At 44.2% G+C, this 10,402-nt stretch overlaps 1 protein-coding gene across 3 annotated transcripts in view; it reads right to left on the reverse strand.

Moving 5' to 3' along the window:
• The window catches only part of TEC (tec protein tyrosine kinase), a 44,443-nt gene extending 36,799 nt beyond the window's left edge, over positions 1-7,644 (reverse strand). For 2 of the 3 annotated variants that reach the window (XM_014259132.2, XM_005517728.3), the window contains exon 1: positions 7,534-7,644. The gene's annotated coding sequence lies outside the window, so the exon portion shown is untranslated. Of the gene's footprint in view, positions 1-6,877; positions 6,971-7,533 lie in introns of those variants that run through there. The other variant, XM_088056804.1, reaches the window with a different exon arrangement.
• Between the last annotated feature and the right edge of the window lie 2,758 nt (positions 7,645-10,402).

Here is a 10,402-nt window from a genome sequence, read left to right on the forward strand (position 1 = left end):
TAGGAGGGCAATTGCTATGGTACACAAAACTACAAATATGAGAAAAACAAATCAAATCTATGAGAAAGAAAAAATGAAAAAAAAAAAAATAAAAGAGGTCAGCAGTGCCTGAGGGTATCCTTCTTTTCAACTACCATAAAGGAGTCAACTTAATTTACTTTCTTCACAAGCTGAACTTTTCTTCTCAAATGTTATACTATCTCAGGTAAGCACGTGATATATTAGACCAAAATTAGCTCAATTTGTTTCAGTATTCAAGACACTCTTGACATGGTCTAACTAAAATACATACAAATTATAACTGTCTTTATGCACAGGGAATGACTAATACTTCCTCAGTTATTTTTATTTCCAAACACTCCAAGACCCTTTTTTCCCTAAACAACTCCTTGTTCTCCACCTGCTAGACTCTGTGGAAGCTACACAGTAAGAAATACTTCAGCAAACACGAGAACTGCTGAGGACAAAGCTGTGAAGTTGACTCAGATGATGAACTACTGGCCCCATCTCACATGTCGACTAATGGATATATTTACCTTCAAAGTCTTTTTTTTGAGGTAGTATTATAAGGTCACTTGATAAATGCTGCTTTTTCACACCTACTGAGCAACTGACTAGTCTCAGGGGTCAGGAGGTGTGAAAAAGCAACATTTATCTATACCTGAACAACTTATCTGAAGTTACAGGTCAGAACAGCCTTCTGTGCAGGAAAAACCCAAAGCAGTGAGTGAGGAACAGAAAACGTCCAAGTTCTCATTTATCAAGTTTTCCCGTGTTGTTTTCACCAAGATTCATCCCCTCCACTACAAAAGAAGCACAAGAGATCGAACAGAAAATGAGCAATGATTTACATTTCAGCTGAGATGTTGTACTACTGTTCCCATGTGTGGCAAAGCAGTGGCTTTGGCAAGGTCAGTGTGCTTATCTTGTGATTCCAGACTCTCTTACCCTGTTATGTTAGATAGGTGTGCTTATTTTGGCTGGGGCAGAGTTAACTTTCTTCACAGTGGCTAATAAGGGGCTGTGTTTTGAAACTGTGTTGATCACAGTGTTGATAATACAGGGATGGCTTTCTTATTGCAGGGCAGTGTTTGCACAGAGCCAGGACATTTTCTGCTTTTTGTACTGACAGACTGGCAAGGAGACTGGGGGTGCACAGGAAATTAGAAGACACAGCTGGGACAGGTGACCCAAACTGACCAAAGCGATATTCCAGACCATGTGACATCACCTCAAGATATGAAGGAGGGGAAGAAGGAGGAAGGGGAGACATCTGGAGTTATGGAATTTGTCTTCCCAATAAACTGCTTTGCATGATGTACACCCACTTTCCTGGGGATGGCTGCACACCTGTCTACCCACAGGAAGTGGTGAAAGAAATCCTTGCTTTTACCTGCATTTCAGCCACTTGCTAATAAAGTCCTTGCCATGCAGGACTGAAAAGCCAGGCTGCAACCTTGAAGAATTTCTTCTTCACATACAGTGCATCCTAAGCAACAAGGAATACCAAAGGACTTCAGCTTCACTCATGTCAATATATAAGTACTAATTCAGGGGAAAAGTTTCTCACTGAATCTGAACATAAACACAACTAATGAAGAGCTATGGTCTCCTGTTTTCCGTTTCCTCTGGCTAATGCAAGGTAGTGAGCATCTTTACCAAAGCAGCTTGTTATCTCTGCTCTCCTTCAGGTCAGATCTCAGATGCTGAGGTTTATAAGTTAAACAGGAAAGGAGAGCACTTGTCAGGTGACACAAAACATTTATGGTCTTAAGGAACAGCATTCAGCTCAAACTCTTTGAGACATCATGCAATGCAGTCATTAATGCTTGATGGTATCTTACTCCACTCTGCTTATCTATGGTGAGACACAAGGATATTAGAGAATCAATCACACATCATCAGAACCTGGGCAGCCAAAATCCAGTCTCACTGAGGTCAAAATTACAAGAAATTAAGGTACTGCAAAGGTAAGATAAGACAGTCCTTTATAGTTAGGTCTCAGATTTTCATGGGGAGTTCCTGCATCACACTGACTTTCAGAGTTAGCTTCAGGTTAAGAGATCCAGAAAAGTAACTAAACCAAATTGAAGGAATTTTGCTGCTTGCACATGACTTTTATTTTTATCATCAGAAAGCTGTAATCCTCTTCATGGTTGGAGAGAGTGCCTTGGTGGGAAGAGAAAGCTGCTGTGGTGGCAAAGAGGCTGCCTGCAGCAAGTGACACAGAATGATGGCCCTCTTCTCACACTCCACAGCCTTTCACTGTGCCATTCTCCCAAACTCCCTGTTGATAAAGCAGACCCTCACAGCTCATCTGACACACTGGAGCTGTAAATATGTCTTCTTCCAACAACGCAAGCTGCTATATTCAGGGACCACAGAGCATGACTGATTGCCAGCCTGCAGCTTTGAGGAGATGATCCTCAAGGCTGACTATGACAAAGCAAACTGAAACAGTCCAGCCAGCCATGGTCTGAATGAAACAGCAAAACCACATGTGACTGCATAACTAAACATGTAACAGATTATGTGTAAGCAAGCTGAATTCATGTTGCAATATCCATTTTGAACTAGCCACTCTTAATACTGGAATGTTAGATCTCTTCATGTTAAAAAAATACTATTTTAAGCATCTTTTCTAGATACAGATTAGGAAGAAATTTTAATGTCCAAAGATCACAAAGTATACTTAAGATCACCACTTTAGGGGATCTCCCACGGGACAGAAAAAGGCCCATTCAGCTCAACTCATTTTGCACATCCCTTGAACTGGGTCATACAATCCAAGGTGGGAGAGCTCCCACTCTTCTCTTCCTGGCACGTCACTGGGAATTGATGTGGTCTGCAACTTCAGCTGGGAAGAGATGCTCAGAACAGGGACAGGGAGGCAGGGAAAACACACAGTTATTTCTTCTGCCAGGATATGGAGCTTGCCCTGTGATATAGGACATCCTGTAATTCAAAGGACAAGTAGCAACCTTGAATATATTAATATACATAATATAATTATCTCACCTACCCTGTAAGCTAGCACAGCAAATCTGACAAGATTTGTTCACAGGGCTGCCTAGGACAGATTTACAATGTTCAGCTAAAATGAAAGGGCAGATATAACCTGCCTGTGATGGTGAGTTATATGGCTATCCTGTGGAGTAGAAAAAAACCCAAAAACAACCAAGAGAGCCTTTTTTGTTTCATAAACATAAATGTTCAGGAGTTTGCCCCAGTCTAGTGTACAGTGCACATTCCCTGGAAGGGCAGGGTCCCAGTGTCCTGCCCAGACCCTCTTTCAGAAGGAAGAATCCTGCTTCCTTCACTACCCAAAGCCATGCTTTTCTGCCCCATAGTCAACTGAAAGCAAGGCCTAGATCTTACAAGTTAATCAGATCACAGCTTGTAATAGACACAAGGCTGAACAAAACCCCTCCTCACAGGAAACTCAGCTGTGACCTACTTGAGCCTACATGAAGTTATACCCTATATGTGGCAAAGTGGTACCCATTCACATATCTGCTAAGAGAAACGGAAATGAGAAAAAGCAGGAGTGCCAAGAAAGCCTTTGCTCAGGGCCCACATGCCTCAGCACACAAAACTTGTTTCTTTCATTTGTTTTTTCCTGCATTTGTTTAATGTTGCGTAGGATTTTTACCTTAGGAGCTGCAACAGAGTAGCCCAGTTGAAGGCCTGGTGCTTTGCTTCAGCAGAGGAGCTGTGACTGCAAACGTGGCCAAACACTTCTTCGCATCACCAAAACCTGAGTCCCATTGCTGGCCTCAGCAGATGGGAAACAGCTCTCGTACATCAGCTGTTGGCCAGGCTCACACTCTCCCAGGGCAGCTCCTCTCTCTGCAGCAGGCTCCTGAAAACCCTATCTCCTGCCCACCACACACAGGCAGGACCACATCACACTAAACATGAGCTTTACTGAGCTGCCCAGAATACAGGACAGTCATGCAACCAAGAGGTGTCTTTTTCTCCTAAATGTCTGGGTATTGTCCAAACCAAAGACAATTTCTAGGTGATGTCATTCTTCCTAAGAAAGGTAAACCCTGCCAATAATGGACAGACCTACTCTCAGGAGACATCTGTAATTCTTCCCGAGATTTCACAACCCCATCTGAACACAGTGGCCACTCCACAGTCCTTGTAAGAAATGGCTCTCTCTCCATCCCACCTCCATGCCCAGGAAATGCAAAAACCTTTTCCACTCACCACAAAGCACCTTCCACCATGAAATTATCTTCACATGGGTACATAGCTGCATATCTGTCTGCCAGGGTTTTATCTCACATGGTGCTTTCCCTGACTCTGAATCATAGCCCGTGTGGCTGAGCCAGGGCAGGGGATGACTGAGAACTGCCAGTGCTGTAATGGCCACGGGGCAGTGCTCAGTTCCCCAGTTCCTCTTCTGCCACACCAGACACAGAGTACGTGTCCACCCAAACACTCGTTACCCTCACTTGCACACCGTTTTTTTTCCTAATGTTTTTTCCTTTAGAAAATGCACTTAGAAGAACAGACCAGAAGCAGGAGAGCAGAATGCCCCTCTGCCTGAGGGCTGGCAGAGCAAACTGGTGATTTGCTGCTAGAAGTAAACGGCTCCGTTAACAAAAATACGTTTCTTGAGACCTGACTGACCATTTATTAAAACACAGGTTCAGTTCCATGGGTTTCTGGAGAGTCGTGTCCCATTATACCAGTAACACTTCTAATGCCTAGTGTTAGCATGAGGCCCTGGCCAGGAGAATTAGGGTGAATTGGATTGCAATAAGCAGCAATCCCTCTGCAAAAAGGAGCAGAAGATGCAGCCAGTGTAGTGAGAATCTTCCCCTAGCATTTTCCAGAGTGGAGAAAGCTATGGGTATCAGCAGATCATTAAATGAACTTCATCACTCTAATTTCTACAGTGCAACAACTGACTAACCACTGCTGACACTTTCTAGACAAGGTATCAGTAATTCTGTGCAAAGAGATGCATCTATATAATAATAAAAATATTATATTTAGCACAAATACAAAAATATATGATAGATGTCCCTCAGGAGCACACATGTAATTAGAAATCTAAAAGGTCCACCACTTCAAGCTTTCTTCATCATGCCAACCTGTACTCCACTCTGAATACTGTTTTCCATATTTTTCAGTTTTTATAGTTCCTATTTCTGAAGGAGAGTCATTGTAGACTGCTACAACTGATTCTTTGGTATACACAAATCTTCCTTTTTCAAAGAACAGTTCCAAGTTCAGCAGTGAAAAGGCAGTAGGTTACTGAAAAAAAGTCAAACCAAGCAAAAGTAGAAAACATCTTAGACATCAATGGTTAACAAAGGCTTATGACTATTTTCCATGACCTTTGAATTGACAGCAGGCAGCACAGACTTCTATTGTCTAAGAAACAGAAAATGTTTTGTATATTTGAGGTATAAATATTTGTATGAAACTTACACAATTCTGCACCTTCTCTTGTGTATCCAGTATATAAGCTACCAGAACACAGAGGGAATTAAACCTACAACAGGTTGCACCTATAGTTGATGGGAGGAAGACTTTTCTTGATGCTTCTACGTAATTCTATGAAACTGACCACTTCCCAGGTATTTGAATTTTATTACGAGATATCACATATCACAGCATTTCTGAATACAATATTGTTTCAGGGTAAGATGAAAAAATATGGAGCTAATATTTTTTGTCAGGTAATATTGTTTTTTGTTCTATTATTTTCTCTCTTTTTATCCATTGTAGGCAGTCAGCCTAGTATAGACACTACAATGTTAAGTCCACAATGCCTACAACTAAGAATTAAACTGTGATTTAACTTAGGACATAGTTCAAGCTGCCTCACAGTCCGTGGTCTTAAAATATTTCAAAGACTTTAAAAATTCTATATTGACATTAAAAAAAAAAAAAAAAAAAAAAGTGGTACTCCTATAAATCTAATAAATCTATAAATTTTGAAGGACTAATAAAAGCAGGTCTGGCAGCTGATAACCAGAGCTCCTTCAAGACAGAGGTGTAATTGCCAGTATGGTTTTGATTTGCACACCTATGAGATTACCTTATCAAAACAAAAAAGGTGCCAAACATAATCATGCTGCTCTGCTTTCAGTGGTTTCAGCAGGCAAGCTCACATAGAAATCAACCATTTGGTTCAAAATAATCATAATGTTAATTTAGAAATTTGGAGGAAGGTATAAGGCACCCTTTCACTAAGAGCTAGATGCAGAGATAAATGTGATCATTTCATGAAAAAATGTATTTCACAATAAATAAAAGTTTATCAGAAGAGTCTGATAGCAAATGGGCCCTTTCCTGCTGCAGTCCCCTTACAAACCATAACCATCAAATGGCTTTGAGTAACTCCCTGTCTAGAAGCTACCTCCCCACCTACAAGACCAGTACCCAGCAAGCAAGACCAGGACACCTAAAGGCCCTCCTCTGCACAGCTGACATGATCTGAGCAGAACAGCTGGTGTGTCAGAAGTAAAGAAAAGCACGTGTTTTCTGACCAAAATACTCTAAACATTTATATAACAGCAGTATATATAACAGCAGTAAGTAATAACTTCCAGTCTCTGAAGAGTTCTGAAAAACTGAACAAAACCTCACCTTCTATCACAAGTGAGACAGTCAGGTAGAGTATCAGAAACACATACCCTAAAATAAAAGCAAATGCTCCAGAAGCAAGTACTCACAAAACACTTTTTTGCCTGCATTTCTACTACAGTCAATTTTTCCATCTATAGAAGCTACAGTCTCATGTATTTGACTCATGAAACAACCCTAAGTACTTCAGATTAGTATCTGCCATTTCAAGGAGGGATCTCACAGCCATGCCTGTACTAAAAGCTCAGTTTACAGCTCAAATAATTACCCGTTCCAACTTAGAGGGCTGCAGAAAGGAAGCCTGTGGAAAAGCACCATCTGAGTCTCGTCACCTACTGCACAAGCAGCAGGTGCTCTGGCATCCCAGCACGAGGCTGTGTTAAGAGCATTCACTGCCAAGAAAGGGTAACCCGATGTGGAACAGAAAGCAGGAGGAAATAGTAGGATGAATGAACTCATACAGAAGGCAATTTTTGCCTTGAGACGAAACAGTCTTGGCAAAGCACAGTGGTTACATGGAGGTAAGACGCAGAGAAAAAAAAGTCACATAAACAAGGAAATACCCAGAAATACTGGCTTTCAAATGGATTTGTCAGCCTGAGCCACAACCCCTTATATGACACAGTTAGAGCAACTTCTGCAGAGGTTTGAAAGACGGCTTTGGTCGCTGCTCTCGCTTACGGCTGCTGTGACACCTGTCCGCCGATGCGGCAGCCGCTCCGCTCTGGCGGCGCCGCACACGCTCGGACTCGGGAACGGCGGCGGCTGCAGGGGGGCTCCGTGCGCCGCCACCCCCGCACAGGTCCCCGCGCTGGGGCGCGGCTCCGGCTGCCCGAGCCGGGGCAGCCCCGGCGGCGCTGCTCGGAACCATCCCGCTCCCTCAGCGGGCCGGCCCCGCCGCTCGGCACCCCGGCTCTGCCTTACCTGCGTGTCCCGGCCGCCGTCGCGGAAGGAGTCCGGGCGCCGGCGGCGTGGAGGGAGGCGGAAGGAGGGAGGGAAGGAGGGAGAAAGGCACGGCACTGCCTCGCTCCGGCCCGGGAAGGCAACTCCTCCTCCTCCCGCCGAGCGCGGCTCCCCGCGGAGGAAGCGGCGGGGGCGGCCCCGCTGTCCGAGCGCCCTCCGGGCTCGGGGCGGGTGCGGCATGGCACGGCGAGAAGCTAAACGGAGGTGTCCCACACTCGCTAGACCCGTCGGGAGCTGCCAGGGATCCTGTCCGTGAAGTACAAGAAAAAGGCAAATTACATAGCTCGCAGCAGGTTGCAAACTCTCCCCCAAAATCTAGGTTCTTGGCCCCAGCTGGCTTTAAATTGTGTGAAAGCTGTGCTTTGACTACAGCATTTCTTACCAAAGCGCGGTGAGAAGGAGGGCTCGCAGGGCTCCGGGCTGGGCCGTGGTGTGCCGGTGGGCACAGCATTCCCCCATCCCTGTGCAGTGGGCTGTGCACCCCGAGGCTGCTCTTCTTTAATGCCCGTCGCAGGTCTACTCATGTCCCAGTGACCCCCGGGGTTACAGTGCCTTCCTTCGTAATTAACCATGTGCAACACTTGCATCCTGCTGCCCCAAACCTACAGCCAGATTAACTGAAGTGGCTTTTTGCACCCCTCAGGTGCCTGTGTTGAACTTCAGAGTTCAGGGTCTGTACTGAGATGGTGCATACACTCTTTTCTTTAGCTTCTTTCCTTCTCTTAGCCCAGTCTGACCTATAGAAACTGTCACTGCAAAACCACATTGAAAGAAAAAAGATCTTGTAAAGTTCAGTGGAAATACATCTCTCACATTTCAGTCAGTCTAGAGGAAAGCAAGCAGAGTCTATGCTGTTTGCAAGAGAATTGTTTTATTGTGATTACTGTGTAATAGCTGTATCAACACAGATGTCTTTCTGTTCAGCTCAGAGGAAATGACTTACAGAGCCTTTGTTTTCACTTGAGGGATTTCCTCCAACTTGCTTTGGCACTGTGGCCATATCTCCCATGCCTGTCACACTTCTGCTGAGACCTGGGACTCACAGGGCTGAATGCCTGGTGTATGGGTCCTCTCTGTTTTAAATACATGGGCAGCCTCCATGCAGCCACTTCATGATGACCAGTACCACCAGCCTGTGTCACCACTCCCCTTTCCATATCCACCCATTTGTGGTAGCACACACTCAGACATCTTTACCCACTGCCTCTGATGTGGTCAGTTTTGCAAACAGGCAACTATTGCTTCATTTTTCAAGCAATGGCAGCTAGAGCTTTCCTCACCCCCTCTGCTGCTGCTGTGGCACAGGGAAAGGGCAATAAAACCAGTTACTTAAAGGAGAAACTTGAAAGAGCTTTTCCCCATACAGTGTCCTCTCTGAGCTCTAGAAGGAAGTGATGTCTATCAAAGAACTAGATTATGTGTTATGCTACACTGTGACTTAACCAGCAGCAGCTACATGACTCCTGTGGCTTCACTCCAGAGCTGCAGTAGAAACAAAGGGACAGCAAGGCACATCTCTGGTTCAAAGCATGTGGCCATTGCCATGCTGAAATTGTTCTTCTTACAACTACTGATCAGGAGTTAACTATTTTGATGTCGATCAGTCAATTGACAGAGCATTTGTGGTGGACATGTGGATCACGAATTTGCTTGCAAACTTTGTGGAGACCGCAGTTCTCAGTTCCCATGTTCTTCTGCTGCAATGGCAGACAAAGGACATCATCAGGAGGGTGGTATCAAAGCAACTGCGTCTGAGGATTTTGCTCTCCTACTAAGGAAAGAATAGTGGTGAAGAGTTCTTGTGGCTAACTCTCTAGGAGGAAGTCTCCATTTTGGGAGAGGCTGAGGCTTATGAAATTTCAGGTCCATATGTAGTGTAAAGTGCCAAAGAGAGACAAATACACAACCTTTAATAGGCCACCTTTTCCAACAGTTCTTCAGCTATTTATGTTCCATCATCTCATGGTTCATGCCCATTCTCTCTTTGAAGCCAGTGTTGGTCTTTTGGGTGCGCTCTTGGGTTCAAAAAGCCACTCTGTAATATTTTTAGTCAGAGAGAGGCATCTCTACCAGTCCCTTGATCACAGAGAGGCTCTTTCTCTTTTTCCTTTACATGCCTGTCAAATCCTCTTTGTCCCTTAATTTCTCAGATGATTCTGTTAATTTAGTCACCCAGCATTTTCTTTGTTTATTTCTTTTCCCTCACTTGCTGTGGGCAGAGATAACACTTTTAAGAGGGAACCCTGTGAATGAGAGAAAAATTGCAGTCATTCTTCATTATCTGGTTTCCCTATCAGCAAATGTGCTGGTTTTCCTTTCTCCATAGCTTTGGACCAGTTTTGAGAGATTTTGGGAGTGATAATTCCATTGTATTACTGAAAGTAACTAGACAGTGGAGTGTAATAGAGACCTACCATAACATACTCTTTCTTGTAGTAATGAAGAGTTGCTGTTTATTGTTGTTTATTATTGTCTATTTTTGTCTATTGTTTTATTGAAGGTATATGCCAGTTCAATGCCAGCCAATGGGCTGTGTTTTGTTGCAATAAATGTGAGGATGTATCCTGGCTGTGCCAGGTTTTTGAGGAGACATACATTGTGTCAAGAAGCAAAAGCATCATATCAACATATGGGACATTGGGACATTGGTACAGGGTACTAGCTACTGTGTTATGTCTGGTAAAATGTGTCTGTTATAGACAAATGCCACCCTAAGGAAAGGTGCTTGCCCAATGGGGTTATGGAACAGATCATGTTGAGTGTGATCACCAGGCACATACAGGGCAACCAGGGGATCAGGCCCAGCCAGCACAGGTTTAGGAAGAGCAGG

Source organism: Pseudopodoces humilis, chromosome 6, assembly GCF_049639895.1.
Source record: "Pseudopodoces humilis isolate 2021_Gansu_Grassland_sample_001 chromosome 6, ASM4963989v1, whole genome shotgun sequence".
In the NCBI taxonomy this organism is placed as follows: Eukaryota; Metazoa; Chordata; class Aves; order Passeriformes; family Paridae; genus Pseudopodoces; species Pseudopodoces humilis.